Source organism: Globicephala melas, chromosome 13 (genome assembly GCF_963455315.2).
Source record: "Globicephala melas chromosome 13, mGloMel1.2, whole genome shotgun sequence".
Classification (NCBI taxonomy): Eukaryota; Metazoa; Chordata; class Mammalia; order Artiodactyla; family Delphinidae; genus Globicephala; species Globicephala melas.
In genome coordinates, this window is record NC_083326.1 from 7,061,719 (window position 1) to 7,075,304 (window position 13,586).

A 13,586-nucleotide genomic window follows, 5' to 3' on the forward strand; every position below is an offset into this window, starting at 1 on the left:
CGGTGCACGCATTAAGTGACGCCCCTAATCGGTGTGGACGACTTTGGATTTGCCAGAAGGCACCACCTAAACACTAATTATTACCAGTGAGTGTTATGGGTCTAGTGGCTTCTGCTTTCCTTTTCTCTGACTTCCTAAGTGTTGCTTTCCTTCTGTTAGTTTTATCTCGGCCGTGCAAATGAGCACAGATTCACACCCCGGGCGCCAGGCTCTGCACCCGTGCACGTGCGCTCTGCGCCCCCTCAACCTTCGGCAGGTCCCCGCTCCCGCGCCACCCGGTCCCCGCCGGCCACTTCTCCCTGGCGCCCCCGCCTCCGGCCGCTGCAGCAGAGCGGGGCGGACCCGGCAGAGAGGCCGGGATTTCGGCCGGGGCGCAGGGGCACTCCGCTTCCCGCCGCCCCATCCCTCCCGGGCAGAGCCCGAGGGGTCCCCTCCCCTGGGCAGGAGTGAGGACGAGCTTCAAAGGTGAGGGAGGACTCTGGGGAGCCTGCGCCCAGGCTGTAAGGCCAGGTTACCCCGGGACCTGGGCTCGACTCAGAAAACGCGGGCGCCCGGCACCCCAGGTGAGGTTGCCTCCGAGGGGGCTGGGTCGGAGAAGGCCCGTCTACACTGCACGCGCTTGGCTCCGAAACAGCGCGGCCGAGCGGCCCGGGGGCTGCAGGAGAAGGAAGCGGGGCGCGCTGGGGAGGCAGCCCCACCCCTGCCGCCCAAGGCCGGGCTCCCCCGCGCCGGCCGCCGCAGCAGGTGGGGGCCCGGCGGGCCGGGGGCGGGGCCCGGCTCGGGGCGGAGCCTCAGCGGCGAGCACTGGGCGGTGCGAGCGGGGGTAAGGGCCGGAGCCGCAGCCGGAGCCGGAGCCGGAGCCGCGAGCTGGGCTCTCCGGGCGCCCGCCGGAGCTTGCAGCGCGCCGGGGCTGGGACCGGCCGAGCCGAGCGCGCCGGCGCCGCGACCGCAGACAAAGGCGCCGCTCGCTCCCGGGCCGCCGCGCTCTCGGGCTCTGCTTTGGGTAAGTGGCTCCCCCTTTGCTTTCTTTCTTCTGCCGGCTGCCTGCTCCTCTCGGAGTTCCACGGGCTCCGGAGAAGCCGGAGAGAAAGGAAGAAATGATACTTCCCCTCTCTCTCTGCAGCCCCATTTCACCTTAAAAAAAAAAAAAAAACCGAAACAAAACCCCCAGCAAATTTCACACTAGCGAGTTTCCGAGCGGTGGGAGGTCTCCCGTGGGATCGACTTGGCCGCCCTCTGTGACCCCTTGCTCCGCCGACTGCGCGCGCCTGGGTAGACCCTGGATCGGCGATTTGGATGGGAATGTTACCGCTGGGCTTCCCCGGGGCGGGAGGTATAGGGGAAGAGGCTACAGGGACCGGACGCCGCGAGGGGACCCCATCCCCAAGGACGGTTCGGCGCGTTTTGGGGCGCCCAGGAGCTGTTCGTACTGCCAGTTCAGATTCGGATCTCGGTGATGGGGTCTGCCCCAGTCCTCTAGCATCCTCCCCTCCAGCCTCCTTCCCGTCTTTTTCAAGGGTTAATATAGCGCCCCCTACGCCCCACCCTACCGAGGCTCACACTCTGCCCCTTCGCGGCCCCAGGGAGGAGGCTCGGGGCGCCCGGGAGAGCGGGGAGGGAGGGAGCTCCGCCGCTTTTCCCGTTGGGTAACCTCAAACCCGAATCTGCGGGGAGAGCGGGAGGCTATGGGCGGAGAATCGGGTTTGACATCACAGCGCCGTCCCGGGCGGGCTCCCCCAGCCTCTTCCCCGGCTGCTCTCCGTCAGAAAAGCAATCGGAAGCCCGGCTGGCTTTTTTGCTTTTGTTCTGTCCGTAACTCTTCGGAATCCGGGGAGAAGCCGGGGCGGGCGGATACCCCGGGAAGGGGACCCTGGCGGAAGCTCCAGGTGCAACCCCAAAGTGACAATTGGAGGCGGCAGCTGTTTCCCGCCCCCTGGGTGGGGAAGAGATTCCGATCGCTAATCAATGCTTGGGATCTGGCAGTGGGTCCGCTGCTTGCTAAAGAGCGGGGTGTCCGCCGCGGCCGCGCGCCGTCACGCGCCTCTCCAGCACTCTCGAAAACGCTACCTCGAGACGCGCATTTCCATTCATGGATCTGTGCCTGGGACTTGATTAATGTCACCTCTGCCCAGGTTCTCTAAGGAGCGAGTGTCTGCTTCTATTCAATTTAATAGCCATTTATAGGGGCCTACTATGTGCAAGGCAGCAACCCTACGATTATCTTCATTTAAAAGATATTTACGGAGCACTTACCATGTGCAAAACAGATGTGTTACAAACTTTTCAGTTTAGAGGATTTTTATTGAGTACTTACAATGTTCAGGGTACCTGTGCTCTGACCTTATTTTAATAGATATTTACTGAGCATCTACTGAGTACAAGCTGGGTTTTTTTCCCCGCTTTTTTTCTGAAGGTTTGCCCAGTGTATCTTTTGAGGGCAGGGATATGGAGCAAGGAAGCCAGAATATGTCTTCGAACCCTTCAGTTCCTTTCGTAACCTGCATTTTAACCTTTCCAGACAGCTTGCTGTGTGGTTTTAGGAAGAGCTGGTCTTCTACACTACAGCTTGAGGGTTTCTCACAGGGGAGCAGGGCAGAATAATGAAAAGGCTACTGTGGGACCTCTTTCTAATTCAGTTTCCTCACATTGAAAAAAGAAAAGGGAAGCAGTTTCTTTGTGCAAAGCACCGTGCTAGTTACTGCAGGCAATCAAAGGTTAATGAGGCAAAGCCTTGACACTCAAAGGGTGGAGAGTCTGTGGTAGGGCCAGAAAGACAGACAAAAGACAATCAATTAAACCAGGAGGGCGGGGGGTTGGGGGCATGAAGATAGGGCCAGCATGGACCTGCCAGCCGCTAGCTCCAAACTGGTGACTGGGTTGAGAGTGGCTTTAAAATCCCATCATTGTGGTGTCTGGGGACCTACAGACAAAATCAAATGGTCTGAGGGTCCTACCTACTAAGAGATTAGATGACTCTATTACTCTGATACTCCTGGGATCCTGAGACACGCTGGAATATCCAGATTGGCAAGAAAACCATGGGTCCTCAGCCTCTTGACAAATAGTTGTTATATATAGGCTGTTATCAAGGAAATGTAGTCTAGTTGGTAGGATTGCAGTCTAGTATGAGTTCTTGAGATAAACCCGTAAACTGGCTGCTCGGGCAGCATACATGAAAAGCCAGGAGCAAATTCCTCCCAGAATTTGATGTCGAAAACAAAATTCTGTCCTCATGGAATTGTGCCTTTCCTTTTATCAGACGGCGAGAACTTGCTCTGTCTAGTATGGTTATCTTTTTAACTTGGCGTCCAGAAATTCCTAGTAAGTGCTTTATCCTAGCTTCTTGGTACAATGATCTTTTTCTTCCCAATTTATTTCTGATCTCCCTTAAAATTTTTTTTTCTTCTAAATACTGCACTGTGTTATTTTTTTGTTATGAACCTGAAAGCTCCCCTCAAATCTTTTCTGGAAGATACCTAGGAAATATGGTAAGCACTAGATGAATGACTTGGAGGCCCTGTACTTATAAGAAGAGGGAGGGAAAAAAAGGCCAAAATCAGGAATGTACAGAGAAAACATAAAGTGGCCTTGCAAGATGGAATAGGATTCAGATAGGAAAAGAAGATGAACAAAGATCTCCCTCCCAAATTGAGGGAAAGGTTGTAAGCGAAAGTGTGATGGAAAACAAACCATCTTTAGAGCACTTTAGGAATTTGATAGCTATTCATCTGGAAGAGTTTCCATTCATTCAACAAAGAAGCACTGCCTGAGCATTTAACTCTGTGTCCACGACTTTGCTAGGTGTCAGGTAGGGGCTTCACCCAGCACTGTCTGGGGTTCACTGTGATTCCCACAGCTGGTGAGGACCCTTGTCTCCTGTTCCAGCGGCAGGGATAGCACTGCATCCCTACCATTCTTTGAAACATTCCTAGAGTTTTTCACCTGAGCTGAACTGTATTGTAATCTTCTTCAAGGCCAAGAATGTGACTTTGTTTTTTTTCTCTGCATCCTTCCCTGCCTACAGGATCCGGCATAGTCTGTAGAGCAGGTGACATTTATTCCAGAACCCTGGATTGCCCATTCCTTCCCCCTTTCCCTACCTCGTCAGGGCCTGGCCTCTATTCCTCTCCACCGCTTTCAGCTGCCCAAAGCCTTTCACTGTATGAAAATGAGGGGCAAAAACAATCTGTCATCAGTCACTTTCTCTTGAATATGAATGTAGGTCACTGTTCTCTCTTCCAGGGGTCCTTGCACTTTAAGCCTCATTATGGAAGGAAAAGCTTTGTCCACCATGAGAAGATTTCAAGCATAGACAAGTGGGTATTGGAGGTATTGGTAGGCGAAGTGCCTTTCCTGGTGCTCCTGAAATTATGCTACCACCTCCTCACGTAGGCCCTCTCGGCAAGGGTCTCTGCATTCCCACAATCCATAAAAGTCTGGAGCTTTCATTGCTTCTTACCGTGGCATGATGGTTGAGGTCAGAGAGCAGCTCTGCCTGAGCTCCCTGTCAACCTGGCCTCCACTCGCTCTGTTCTTCAGACGGTCATCATTTTCTAGACAGAATCTTTGCTTCCTTCCCTACAGGTGCCATTATCTTAAGGCTGGGATTCTCAGCTTGGGCACTCTTGGTGTTGTGGTGGGCTGGATAATTCTTCGTCGTGGGGAGCTGACCTGTGCATTGCAGAATGTTTAGCAGCAGCCCTGGCCTCTACCCACTAGATGCCAGTAGCACCCCACACCCCCTCCCCAAGTTGTGACAATGAAAAGTGCCCCCAGTTATTGCCAGATGTCCCCTGGGGAGCAGAGTCACCCCGATTGTGAACAGCTGTTCTGAGGGGTACTGGTTGCTCTGTATCGTGCTACGTAAACATTCCCACTTTCCTGGGAGAGGGCTTCTCTAATGTAACTTGGTTGGCAAGACAGGTGACTTGGTAAGTGTGTACTATACATTGTGGAATTTCCATATGAATAATTTCATAAATCAGAATAAATGTCCTTTGTCAGGACACATATCCTAATCTGGTCATCACAATAAGTCAATCTTTGGAGGCAAAATAACAATCACCACCACAACCCTCCCCCGCCCCCGCCCCCCAAATCTCTCAAATTCATCCCCTAGCATGTGTTTGATTTATATACTAGGAATGCAGGTAGTAGGACCACCACTGGCAACCAGGGTTACCCACAGGGTCATGCCCAGCCCACTGGGCAGCAGTGAGGGAGGGAAGTGGCAGGCGAGGATCCAGTTCTGAGGAGTCCTTTTTAAGAAAAAGACAAAATAACCAGGTGAACATGTGGCTGCTAGAGCCCCTCCCCAGCGTTGGGAGGGGTTCTGAGGTTTCGGTTTCATTTGCTTCAGGTGAAGCTGCCTCTGGACGTTGTTGTGAGGAGTGACTGACAGCACAGCTGTGGCTGCAGGAACGGGAAAGCCGAGACTTTCTTCTACTCATGACTGGCAAGAGCTAAGAGAAGCTTCTCAGACTTGACTTCAGTAGAGCACAGGGATCGAAATAGAGTTGTTAAATACAGGGTAGCCGGTACTTCTGTTAATATCTGCCTTCAGAAGTAGAACTTTCATAGCGTCAGCGTCATCACCTTCTTTGCAGGATGGAACAAGGGGCATGGTTAGTTCAAGCTTAGCAGCAGGATCCTTGAGTTCTTCTAGTGGATGGAAGTAACTTAATGAACCTTGTAAGAGTGATGTTGGCCTAGTGTCCACGTTATTGCTTCCCAAAGCGAGTGAACCTCTTTTTCAAGTCACTGTAATGGTATTGGGAAAGTTTACAGATTTCATTGATTCAAACTTCTATTTTGGAATACCCAGGCGTGGGGTGAGACTTTTCCTTTCATTGAAACAGGCCAGCTAGGAAATACCGTTTGGCGGCAGGGTGGGCAACTAACTCAAGTACTCAAAAACTTAAAATAATAAAACAACCAAACAAAAGCCCTCTATATTTCAGACTTTTCATTCGTTCACCATCTTCTTCCTTAGTCTAAACGGACCTATTTTCAAGGAGGAAGAGAAGGTGCTATGATTAGTATCTTAATGTGCCTGCTGTGCGTGAAACTGATCTGCCAATATGCCATTGTCTAGAGTTAACGAAAATAAAGACTCTCTATTGGAACATTTGCTGTAGGAGGGATTCTTTAAAAAATTAGTAGTTTTCTATTTGTCTTTAAAGTGATTTGATTTTTATAAAACTTTTCAAGAGTCAAGATCAATTTGGAGATTTGGAATCAAATCTACACGTCATCACAGAGCTTAGACCTGCAAGGGATCTTGGGAATCAGTGACCAGCTCTCCTTGCCCCATTGTGTAAATGGGGGAACTGAGGCTGAGAGAAGCTAGGTGGTTTGCCAACGTCACACAGAGGTCAGTGCTGAGGCTGGGCTAGGAGTCCGGAGTTTGTCCTGTTCCCTTTGATACTCATGCCACCGGGGTATCTTTCCATCTTTCCAGGTGAATATTGGTGGAGGAAGAGCCAGGAGGAAAAAGAGTTTGATAACTTATCTCCTTTCCAGGTCATCTAATCCAGATAGAACTAATCATTGATTCAGACTGATTACATCTATGCCCAAGGTGTGTGTGCATACAGGCAGCACTGAGGGAAAACTGGGACAGTTGGATTAGTGGCATGAGATTATTTTATAAAACTTTCTATGTACAGCACGGTGACTATAGTTACCAGTACTGTATTATATATTTGAAAGCTGCTAAGAGAGTAGATCTTAAAAGTTCTCATCACAAGAAGAAAATTGTAACTATGTGTGGCAGTGACTTACTGTGGTGATCATTTTGCGATATACATACAAATATAGAATCATTGTTTTACACCTGAAACTAATATAATATGTCAATTATATCTCAACAAAAATTTTGAAAAAATTATTTTAACTTCCTTTAATGTTCTTTTATATTGTTTTTACAGTAATTAGTTAGAATGAAACATTTATTTCCCTATTTGGGAAAGTAATACAGATTCATTGTGGAAAGTAGCAAGATGAATGAAAATAATCATTCTACCTGTGATTGTTTGATCTGATCATATTGTGCTGCGTTTATTTTTAGTGTTCTTTTCTCGGCTCGTTTTAAAACACAATTCGGATCATACTGTACCTATAATTTTAATTTTTTATCTTGCTTTTCTCAGCTAATATTATAACAAACAATTTCCATGTTATTACAAACTCTTTGTAAACATAATTTTTAATGACTACATGATTCAGTACTTTGGAAGCCTGTTAACTTATCACAATATTTTGTTACTAGTGGACATTACTTGCTCCCAGTTTCTGACTACTGTGTCATGGCAATGCATAGCCTTGTGCCTATACTTTTCTACAATTCGGATTGTTTTCTCAGTAAACATTCCCAGATAGTGAAATTACTCCACCAGGTGTGGAAAGCACCATGTTAATAAATTGCTTTCTAGAACTGGAAATGATTTCACCACATCATTGACAACATAGGGTCTTTTATTTTTTTAATTATTTATTTAAGATGAAAAATATGTCATGGTTGTTTTCATTTTGGTTACCAACATGGCTAAACATTTCTCTGTAGGATTGTTACCCTGTTTGTATTTTTTGTTAATTATCTATTTACCCTCCCTCCCCCGCATGGATATTTTATGAAGAGTCCCATCTAACCCTGCTGTTCCACACTTCCAATACTTCAAGGGCTGTGTTTCAGGCTGAGCTCTTTTTGTCTCAGTAATGGAGCTGCCTGGTCCATTCCTGAAGCAAGCTCGGGTGGACGGGGAGCTCCATCGCCTTGGTACTTGGTACCAGGCAGCATACAGTGAGTACTTATTCAGTGCTTCCCACGCATTAATTCTCAATCCTGACCTTGTGAAGTGGGTACTGTTTTACTATATGAGGAGAGTGAAGCACAGAAAGGTAAAATAACCATAGTCACATATACTTTGAAAAGGGTTCTGATCACCAATTCCAGTGTATGTGGGGTTTTCCCCACATATCCAAGCAATTCTCTGTGACACCAGCTGGGTGTCCTACGATTCAACCCAATTCTGACACTATGTACCTGAGATAGCATCAGATCCCACAGGTTAAGGGCTCAGAACCACAAGGCTGCCCTCCAGTTCCAGTCGCAAGCTGGGTTGTCACCTGTGCTTCTGACCAACTGGCTATAAATCATGACTCCCTCCTTGGGTTCAGTTAATTTGCTGGAGTGGTCACAGACTCAGGAAAACCCATTTACTCACTAGATTGCTGGTTTATTACAAAGGATATTAAAGAATACAAATCAATAGCCAGATGAAGAGATACTCAGGGCGAGAACCCGAACAAAGGAGGTTCTGTACTCGTGGAGTTTGGGGCCCAGCACAGTGGCATGTGGAAGCGTTCTTTTTCTCCAACCTGGAAGCTCTCTGAACCCCTCCTTTTGGGTTTTTATGGAGGCTTCATTACAAAGGCATGATTGATCAAATCAGTGGCCATTGGCAATTGATTCAAGCTCCAGCTCCTCGCCCCAACCTGGAAATCAGGGGGTGGGACTGAAAGTTCCATCCCTATTTCCATGGTTGGTTCCCCTGGCAACCAACCCCCATCCCTATGTACTTTCCAAAAGTCACTTCATTAGTATAAATCCAGGTGTGGTGGAGTGGGGCTTGTTATGGATACCAAGACACCCATTTCACGTTTTCGGCTCTAGAGCAATTTCAGGAACTGAGGACGAGAGACCAAATATTATAACAAAAGATATTGCCATTGCACTTATCGCTTAGGAAATTCCAAGGGCTTTGGGAGCTGTGATATGAAGACCATATATATGAGAAATATATTTTGTTCATCTGAATGGCCAAATACATATTTCTTATAAATCACAATATTGCAACTTTTAACCACTGTCGTACTACCTCTGGATCTTTGCTAAAGTGACCTGCCTCAGTTGTGTAGTTGGTCTTCGAGGGAGCTGGGTTTAGGAAAATTAGCAACTTCCTCTGAACTCTATTGCCTGTTACTGGGAGAACTTTGTGGTATGAGGTAATTTTGCTACCGTAAACTTATTCCTAACTTTTATATCTCTTAGCCTCTCTTCTGTTTTTCCATCCTTTTTATATCTCCTAGCTACATCTGGTCGTTTTTCTGACCTATCTTCTAAGTCCCACCATGTCGCTTCAACTGTATCTAATCTGCAGTTAAATCCATCTGTTTCTTTCTTAATTTCAGTTACTGAATTTCAGTTCTAGAATTTTTAGCTCTTTTTCAAATCTTTAATGTTACTTTATATAGTCCTGGTTCCTTGTTCTGAAATTTTTAAGCCCAACTTCTATCTCCGTAAGCATAGCAACTATAGTTGTCTTACATTCTGTGTCTGATAATTTTTCCATCTGGGATGTGTCTGTTTCTTCTGTTTGTTGTTTGTCCAGATTCTCATGTTGGTTCATATTTATGTCATCATATGTCCTCGTGCGCCTTGTTGTCTTCGAATGTGTGTTAGATATTGTTTTGAAAAAAAAATTGTATAAATGCCATGTCTCATCAATTAAGAAATACATTGTTTTCACATTTTAATCTCTGAAATTCAGATGTGGTTTACAATTGATCGAGACGTACATTTATAGTTGGTAGTATTTTTCTCTTTTAATTGGCTCGTACCTAAAAAAAATAGTGCATAATACAATTAGCAATATTGAAGGTTGATGAAATGAAATAATTTGAGGCTTTGAATGATGATAAACATGACAAGAGTTCTAGAGGCCTTTTAAATAGCCTCTGTGGGCTCTTTGGGTACCAGCAATCCCAGATCAATGTGAGCGCTTGAGATTTTCTAGGCCATCCAGATGACAGGAAGCCAGACTAGTTTATTTTTTGTTTTCTCTTACTAAAAAGAGGGCCTATGGGCTTGCCTGGTGGCGCAGTGGTTGAGAGTCCGCCTGCCGATTCAGGGGATGCGGGTTTGTGCCCCGGTCCGGGAAGATCCCACATGCTGCGGAGCGGCTGGGCCCGTGAGGCATGGCCGCCGAGCCTGAGCGTCCAGAACCTGTGCTCCGCAACGGGAGAGGCCACAGCGGTGAGAGGCCCGCGTACTGAAAAAAAAAAAAAAAAAAAAAAAAAAAAGAGGGCCTAGCTCTTTGAGGTCCCAGCCACAGGTGTGAAGTGGCTTACCAGACTTTAACCTTAGGGATGCCTTGGGTCCCTGACCCCGTCAGGCTGTGAAACGTGCTGCTCAACTTCTCAACTTTCTCTTCCTGGTTGACAGATTTCCCCCCCAACTGGGTAAGTGTGGCTCCTAAGGCCTAGGGCCACATCTAGGGATCTTCTCCCGGATCTTAAGCCTGAATCCCCCTCTCTCATAAGCTCTTTGGTGCTTTTAAGAAGAATTTTAAAAAATATTTCATCTGGGTTTCTTTGTTGTGTTTGCTTGGAAGTTTGGTTCTAATTATGCGGTTTATCACTGCCGGAAGGAGGCGGTAGTGAATCTGATCTCTCTTAGAGACTGACTGAAGAGCGCGAAATACCAGCTGCTCTTTGCCAGCTCGTGACTAGAGAACTTTCTCCCTCCACTCCTCATATGTCATCCGGGTTGCAGCTGGAAAGTGGAAGTTGGGATGAATACATTTCTATAAACTGGACACAGCTAAATATAGATATATTTCCGTATATAAAAGAGACTAATTCCTCAGGTTTTTCCTAATAAGGCGGGTGACGTAGCAGAGAGAGCAGTTGCAGGAGTGGTATCTGAAGCCCCATCAATCGTCAGTCTCCATCTGGTCTCTTCCTTCTCATCTGTGCTGTCCTGCAGAAAGGTGGGGATTTAGGACCAAGGGACCTGATGAGGGAGGAAGATGCTCTTTATTCCAGCAACCGTTGAGAAGTAAAAAAAAGTAGACCATATTTTAGCTAGGTAAGATTTCTTCCATTCATGTGGGCCCCTGACATTTCCATTTGGAGAGCTGAATTTCTCACCCATGGCCGAGGCTATTCCTGTGGAGACTAAACTATTGTGTGGCCTTTCCAAGGGACTCTTCTTAAATCTTATTTTTCAAAAGAAGATTCCTTTCTGGCTTTTCAAAGACATATGCTTACCTATGTGTTCTCAAAATCAGCAGCCCAATGTATTTTCCTCCTACCTTGTTCCAACTCTCATAGATGTTTTCCCACCAGCTTTCATAAAGCCAGAGAAATTTACAATAAGAAAAATGTACATGTTGAGTTTGAAAAGGTTGGGCAAAGGGGCACAGAATGGCGGGAAGCCCTCCCTCCCACCTTACCAGAGCCTCCATTGGATTTTTTTTTGGCCGGGGGGGGGGTCCTTACTTTTACTGGGGGCTCTTAGTTTTATTTTCTCCCTGGAAACCTCAAAGCTGTCCTCTCAGAAAATTGCTATCTGCCCAGGGAACTGCAGATCCACTGTCACCCTTCAAGGAGTGTAGCCACTGGGTAAAGTGAAGGAAGGTATGGTAGCAGGGATCTCTCTCTCTAGAAAGGGCTTGTTTGGGAGGGATATCCCCACCAACTTTTTGGAGACCACCTCATACCTTTTATGTATCTATGATGATTTATCCATCTTATTTTTATTTAATTTTACAATATTTCACACATAGGAAAGACTACATATAACTTAGTCCATCTATTGTTAGAAATGGAAATCCTCCAGTTAGGTTTTAATAATTGTCCTTAAAGGAACAAATCTGTCATTTCACTCCCAGGTGATTCTAGATTGTGACTGATACCTTTGGAAGAAATGATTAATGACTTAATTTTGAAGAAGCAAATTTTCTATTCTCCCAGAAAATATACCTTTCCATGATTGTTTTTGGAGGCAGAATTACTAGAAAGCCCCACCAGCCGTAAGAATTTATGAACCATGATGTCTGAAAACTCTTCAGCCTGAAAGGAAGTAAATTAATTCCTCCAGTGTGATTCACTTTAGGTATAAAACAAATTCCTCAATTTATCCATAAGTTAGGCTCTTAAGCTGATTTTTCTAAAGAGGCATAATTATTTTGACATCAAGGCCGTTTTCTATATTTCTATCATCAAATTTTCCATTGATTTGAATTTGAGCTTTTTCCCAGCCATTGTGAGACCATTTTGTCTGCTAATAAGAGATCATATGCTGTGATTTCACTAACATGTGTGAGAACCACAGGGAGTTCAGACAAAGTTAGCTGAGCAATTTCTGTACTTGTCATAGAGACCAGGACATTGAGTTCAGGATGTGGTGGCAATGGTACTTTTTACCAAACAGAACTTTTTAGAAGACTCGCAACAGTAAAGTATGATAGCTCTTTCAACAGAAATAAAAGGGAGAGAGAAATTCAGAAATCTGAAATGATTTTATTTGTAGGAGGAGAATAAGGAAGATGATTGCAGTAAACCACTCAGAAGAGGTGAGAACTATATAACAATGGAGTAACCACAGTGACTCCTTGAGCTTTCCAGATCCGAGGAGAGAAAATGAAAAATGTCCTGATCAATTACTATTAAAAACCCACCCATCTGCTATGTAATAAAGCCAGTGAAATATGGGCCGTCAAAATGACAGGGAGAACTTTAGGATATACAGAGTAAGGAAAGAGACTTTTTTTTTACATTGTGAGTGAGAATACGTCTGGTAAATAGTTCTGGGCATGTCGTGACCTAAATAACTGTCATTTTCCTATACTTTACCATTTTCTTGAGCTGAATGGAGACTAAAGACAAATAAAAGGCTTAGGTCCTTATTAATTTTGTTAGGTCTCTAGATGAAGGATGATAGGGAATATGAGTCCAATAGGAAAATGCTCTTAGTTTATGAAAGTATTTTAGTTACAAACTTGATGTCTCATTTCTAAATTTTTGTGCATGCTTTCATTCTTCAAGAGTTACTCAGTGAGTTTGTTAATCCTGTAAACCCCCTTTTTGTGAGCAGTCTTTGAAAGTGAACCTGAAATACATTTATGGAACAAGAGGAGGTAAGAAAAATCCTTTGGCTTCTCTCTTCAATTTATTCAGAAGCAGATCCCCACAACCAAAGATTTATCTATAGATTTATCTATATTTAACAGCTGACTTTTTATTTCACCAACAAACAACACAGTGTTTTTGCTTTGCACTCCTGAATTGAGTGTTTGGCTTCCATAATGTTTAAATAAACTTCTTGTCTTCTGATCCACCTTTCCTGTTGGTAAGAAATAATAAGAACGTTATTATTTAATTATCACCACTAGAAGCAACGTCAGATTTCAGTAATCTAAAACTATATTGCCTTAAACTGAGATTATTTGAAATAAGATCTTTCCTCTCCAGTAATGGATACCTAGAAAAGGAGGTGTATAGGTGTAGGCACAGGGAGCAGATACAGGAACATATACATATACAGTGTGATTATGGGGTATCCATAAGCTTTGTTTCTGGAAGGACACATAAGACATTGTGAGTAGCGGTAAAGTAAGAAGTACCTGGTTATTGAGGCGAGGGAAATGATTTTTTATTTTATACCTTTCCATACTATTTCACTTTTAAAATAATCACATATTTTTATTTAATAAGTAAATAAGGGGAAAAATTAAGTTCAGGACTAGAAGCCAAGTTCAGTGTTCCTTGAACCCTGATAAAATGAATTTTACTATTTATTT

At 45.2% G+C, this 13,586-nt stretch overlaps 1 protein-coding gene across 1 annotated transcript in view; it reads left to right on the forward strand.

The window, feature by feature from the left end:
• The first annotated feature begins 848 nt into the window (after window positions 1-848).
• Window positions 849-13,586, forward strand: part of MAPK4 (mitogen-activated protein kinase 4) — a 175,359-nt gene continuing 162,621 nt past the window's right edge. Inside the window, exon 1 of the mRNA XM_030868283.2 lies at window positions 849-1,003. The gene's annotated coding sequence lies outside the window, so the exon portion shown is untranslated. The remainder of the gene's footprint in view (window positions 1,004-13,586) is intronic.